Genomic DNA, 6000 nt, shown 5'->3' with positions numbered 1-6000 from the left:
TGAAATAGCCTAGAAATATTAGAGTATGGAAAGCTTATTTTTGTTAAATTCAGATCTCAGCAGTGTGTTTATTTATTTCCTTCAGTAAAAAATATGAACTCCCTCTGCAGTTTTGTTTGTTTCTACAAGCTACAAGTGTCACTAAAAATAAATGGACCAATGTGTTAGCACTGAAGTCATTCAGTGACTGACCCCTCTTCTCTCTCTATCAGGGGGATGATTTCGCACTCTGTGCACACGACGCAACCCATGATGTAGCACGACACGGAGGCAGGTCTACTGAAACAAAGTGCAAACACCTTTAGATCGCACAGTAGTAGGCCTACTCGAGTATCTGCAGACTACTCGATTACTGTGGAGAACGTGCGGGAGCAGCGGAGTCGGATTCCTCTGCACAACAAGAAAACACTCTTCCTTCCGTGTCACAAACACGGAAGAAGCAAAACCCTCGAGTCCGTGTGAACAGAGAGTCGGCTGAGCTGAACAGTTAGTTAGGCATCCTGCTCCGCCCTCACCACCCCACCACCACCACCACCACTATCATCATCATCATCATCCGACAGCGGGTTAGTGCTGCTCGCATACGTGGAGTCAACAGGGAGGTGAGAAGGGCGACAGACAGGCGAGCGGCGGTCGGGTAACGGTGAACCTAAAGTGACAAACATGTCGAGCACAAACCGGTGACCTCGTTTAACTAGTTCCACGGCGGTCGAGGTGAGACGTCAACTGGAAAACAGTTAAAAGAAAAAGATGTTTAGACCGACGGAATGGCAAACACACCACCACCAGGGACTAGTACCTACTTCTGTTGACAGCTTACGGTGAGCCCTGACCCCCGGGCGGTGGACTGCGTGGACCCACAACAACCGAGAAGTGAAGCCGCGGCACAGCAAAGGATAACACAGACTAGAGTAAGTTGTGTGCGTGTGTTTCTCTCTCTTTGTGTGTGTGTGTGCGTGTGTTTCTTTGTGTGTGTGTGCGTGTTGACGGTGGGAATGGGAACCGTCAGTGTCTGTGTGTGTCTCGTCCTGAGCAGTGAGCATGCCTGCTGATACCAACTGACAGCGGTTACAGTTAGCATAGCAGCACCCACAGACAGGGCGAATAAAAAATTAAAAAAAACCCCAAAAACATTAGTTTGTCAGTCAGCGTCACAAGTTACGTGGTGCTTTTGGTTTGTGTGGTTGGCAATTTAATCAATGTTGGAAAATTACATAATTACTAATGACAGCCTAAATGACTAAGTTGAATAGGCTACAGCCTGTCATTGCTGCAGTGACATGTGTGATGATATTTCCCTTTTGTCCAAGAGGTTCTCATATCGATTATAACCTTTTTTTCCCTTGCTAATCAGTTAATCAGTCAAGTATAGTCTATTCAGCTTCTTAAATGTCAGGATCTGATGCTTTTCTGTGACAAATGTGATGACAAAGTAAAGATTGGGTTTTCCCAGCAGTTCATGACTTTTTATTGACAACAGGATGAGTTGCATGGTTAGGCCTACTGTAGGCTACATCCCTAAATGTATGAGCTTTAATGTTTTGTTATGTGAGCATTATTATCCTGAAAGCTGTTGTATACCACTGATAGAAAGGTCAGTAGGCTAGTGTAATACTCAGGTACAGTAGTGAAAATGCTATTTCAGTACCAACTACAACAAAACTATCAGGTTCAACAGGTGAACAGATAATGTAGGGCAGTAGCCTATACCCACTACTACACCAAATTAGACTACACCACTGAGAAAGGTGATGAGGTCTGGGTGACCTTGTAGCCTAATAGTTGAAGCTTTGTATTTGTAGAGGAGTTGATTTCCATTTTGTAAAACAAAGTGTGGACATCATGGACTTTGTGTAGGACTTATTGCTGAGCTGTAGCCCCTGTTTTCTAGTGTTGAGAAAGGGAGCATATTTTAGTCATCCCTAACCAATGATACTACTGTGGATTCTTAAATTGACAGTACACAGGCTACTGAGAAGGATCAATTTTTGGGTGTTTTAATTAAATGTAGGTAGTGTGGATTTGTTAAGTTAGTTGTCAAAGCACATTGAGGAGTTGTATGGTCTTTACTGGAAGAACATAATGCATGACACAGATGTGCAGACAGTTATGGGGAAAGTACATTATTCTTGCATCAAGAGTCATGTGTAGCTTTCTGTGAGTTTTATTCAGGTCACAGAAAAAAATAACAGCACTGTCACCTTTAATGGGGGGAAAAAGAGTTGTTTTGTTTAAATTGGAACAAGATGTAACAGCAAAACTACAGCTACTCATTTTTCCATGTCATGTTTTTGCAAGAATAAAATCTGGTTTAGTTTTCAGAATAATGGGTCCTTGAGAGAAATTTGTAACTCAAGAGAATGAAAACATCCCACACTAAGGTAAAAATGGGAAATAGCCGTGTGTTTCCTGGAGACTTTATTGATTTATCTTTTGAAGCATGCTGCTGTAGGCATCTTCACTGACTTTGTCATCGGTGACTGAAAATCTTGAGACGAGTGTTTACCTCGAGCATTTTCCCATTACTGTAGCCACTGTGCATGGTTTCAGTGGGATTTCAGAAGAGAATCCCTTTAATGAAAATGTTTTCCGTGGTGAAGCTTTTTCAGATGGCTTTTAAACACAGCGTCTCTGTGTCCATGTACACACATAATACTTTGTATGAGGGAAAGGAAATACCTCTGTGTTCAGCATCTCACTTGAATCACATTTATCTGTGGTCTGTACATTTATGTGACTAACATGGTGTGAAGATTTATTTTCAACACAAGGCTGCTACAATGTAAAATAGTGCTCATGCCCCTCTTGCATAACATATTGTTAACTACTGGCATCCCAGGTGTGAATAACTCGTCACTGTACTGTCTGTGGCCTCTTTATAGGAAGCTCCTCAGACAAAGCTGCCTGTAATGTGATGTCACACCTCAATTTTTTTTGTCTTGTGGGAACAATGTCCCCTCTTTGTAAAAAAGTGGTTTTGTCAAAGGAAGTTTCATGAACGAACACTGTGAAAGAGTCGTGTGTTGTCTCTTTAAAGACCACAGAGCACACTCAGCATACAGGATAAGAAATGAGTGATTACCCTTCCTCAGTCAGGCCAAAAGACAATGAAATGTTCATTATAATGTTCAAATCCCCACTACACAAAGAATGTGTATTGCTTGGCTTAGTTTTGTACACACTTTTTGGGAAGTCTAAACACACTGAAACAACCACAGCGTTGCATCAGTGTAGTGGGAAGTGGATGAGCAGTAACACTAAGGGGTATGAACTTTAGACACACACAGTGTTTGCTCAGTGACTAAAGATTACATCCCACAGCAAAGCAATGCTTTTGATGAGCTTTTCCAGACTGCTTCTGGCCGGTTTTAATTGATTTCATTTTTAGCATGTAAACTATGTAGTTTACTTAAAGGAGAATTCCGGTTATTTTTGACCCCTAAATCGTTGTCCTGATGGTCACCCAGTGTTGGGGGGAGCAAAAAATGTGACAAAAATTGATGCAGGCAAACCGGAGTTACACCATGGCTAGACGGCGCTAGCGATAGCACCAACACTAAAGTATGGGGGCAATTTTTTCAACCACAACAAACACTCAAAAAACAATCAAATATCTATGGTACATGACTTGAATCCCTATGACACACCACTGAACTCATATAGTGTACAGCATAAACAGTATAAACTTTGTGTTTTTGCATCACCTCAGACAGTCTAACTCTGAAACATCCTGGAAAGACATAACTAACCGATCGCAGAGCGCCTTCTCCCCGCCACAGAAACAAACACTTTTTCCTTGTTGTGATGATTTTTTTGCAAAAATAAACGGTCAGAGATATTTTGGACATTACCACTGCACTGCTCGACCGTTTATTTTTGCCCTCATAGTTTAGCGCCGTCTAGCCATGGTGTAACCCCGATTTGCCTGCATCAATTTTAGCTGCGTTTTTTGCTCCCCCCAACACTGGGTGACCATCAGGACAACGATTTAGGGGTAAAAAATGACTGGAATTCTCCTTTAAATAGAGGAGGTTGTGGTTAACTCTGACCAACCCTGACTGGACATGACACAGATTAAAATGACTTTTGAGCTAAAATATAAATTTCGAGCTAATTTTTTTTTTTTTAACAACTGTTTTTATTGGCATAATTTTCATATATCAAGGTCAAATATTATCAACAGTACAAACATTTTAACATAACCCTCCCCTTCTACTTTAATCTGACCTGAGCAGGTCCGTTACAGCCGAAGCAGCTCTCTTCCATGAGTCCAGTGTAGAGCTTTTAGCTTTGTTCACCCGTGCTGTAGAAAGTTCTAACATGACCATATCCTGAAAGTATTCCAGCCATTTCCTAGCGTGTAGGTTGTGAGGGGGTAGCCAACGTTGTACTATTAGCTTTTTGGCAGCCGTCAAGCCAGCCAACCAAACTTTGCGTTATTTCTCATTCAGCCCCAACTATGAATCATCATTGAGCAAAAGGATAGTCGGCTCCAGAGGTGGAGGTTTATCAATCATATTAAAGTCACTGTTGCCTTCCTCCAAAAGCCATAGACCTCTGGGCAGTCCCATACCATATGTTTAAATGTTCCTGGTGTGTTCAAGGAGCACAGGCCACAGTTTGGGCTGGTTGACAGCTTCATATGAACTCTCACAAGTGGCGTCAGATAGGCTTTCTGACACAGCTTATAATGAATCAGCTGGTGATTATAGGGTTCTTGGACGAGTGAAGTGTGTTCTTCCAGACACTTTCCCAGTTTATGTCCTCCTCTACAACAGCCAAGTCTCTGGACCAAGCCTTGGCCAAGGGTAGCTCTTTCTGTGTATGTGTTTGAAGTCGTGAATACACAACTGATACGAGTCCTCTAGTGTTCGTTGTGGATAGCCAGTCTACAACAGGATGTGTCTGTAGCTTAAGAGTTCGTCTGCACACCATATAGGCACGGAGAGCTGACCGTAGTCGGAGGTACAAAAAATGGGATGATGTTGGCAAACTTGGCAGATTAAAAAGAGAAAATTTCGAGCTAATTTATGACATTTATTTAACTCTATTTACTTTCTGCAAAACACCAACACATTACGCAGAAGACAGACATTTACAAATAGGCATAAATGAGGTAGTTTAGGCTCAAGCCTAACAGCGCTTGTTTATTTAGGCCACATCTTTTAAATGTTCGATTGAATGGCTATGCTCAATACATAAGGACACACACCTTGGATTTCCTGTCCAACATATGTAATTGCTGATTAGTGATGGGACTAGCCTTTCTGTTAGAAATAATAAAATATAAATATGAATAATTATTAATAATAAAGTATACAAGTTAAAGCAGAAGTAAGCGTTTTGGCTAACTTCCTGTCAGCCGATGGAGTTAGCAGTCCCTGTCCTCGTCCCTACGTCACCACATTCACGCGCATCCCTTGGCTGCACACACAGAGAGGACCGCCCCTTTATGCCGTTCTCTCTCCTCATTGGATAAAGGTTGTAGGATACAAGGAAAGATTTCTCCTCAGACACGACAGACCCGTGTTTCGGACCAAACACTCTATGTAAGTGATTGCTGTCGGAAGATAGAACTATTTAAGACTTATATTAACACAAACATTCCGCTTATTTCTGCTTTAGTTATAAATCCTGTGAAATCCAGTGATATCGATCAAAAACAGCGGAATGTCAAGTGTTTTTTTTAAATGCATGCAATCTGGTGACATTAGCATCAATGTCAGCAGCTCTGCCCTGATGGCAGCGGAGCTATTCCTGAAGAGAGCACGAGCAGCTCTCCTGTTGTTACAGCTGCACCCCTCGAAAACCATAGGGGACAGAATCTGACCTGTCCTGACTGTTGGACAGGAAATGCTCTGTGTTTGAGATGTTGCGTTTCTGCCGATGTGCCAGGTTTCCAAAGGTTCTCCTTTGTGTAGCAGTCAAAGCTTTTATTCTGTGACTGCTAAGTAGATACAGATACATCTTTGTATATGGGACATTAGAGTTATATTTCCA

At 41.9% G+C, this 6000-nt stretch overlaps 1 protein-coding gene across 1 annotated transcript in view; it reads left to right on the top strand.

Moving 5' to 3' along the window:
- The first annotated feature begins 398 nt into the window (after positions 1–398).
- jak2a (Janus kinase 2a) overlaps positions 399–6000 on the top strand; it is a 36162-nt gene continuing 30560 nt past the window's right edge. The window contains exon 1 of the mRNA XM_085793718.1: positions 399–911. The gene's annotated coding sequence lies outside the window, so the exon portion shown is untranslated. The remainder of the gene's footprint in view (positions 912–6000) is intronic.

This window comes from Trachurus japonicus, chromosome 12 (genome assembly GCF_045865225.1).
Source record: "Trachurus japonicus isolate A0001 chromosome 12, Traja_1.0".
Classification (NCBI taxonomy): Eukaryota; Metazoa; Chordata; class Actinopteri; order Carangiformes; family Carangidae; genus Trachurus; species Trachurus japonicus.
This window is presented reverse-complemented; position numbering and strand designations above follow the sequence as displayed.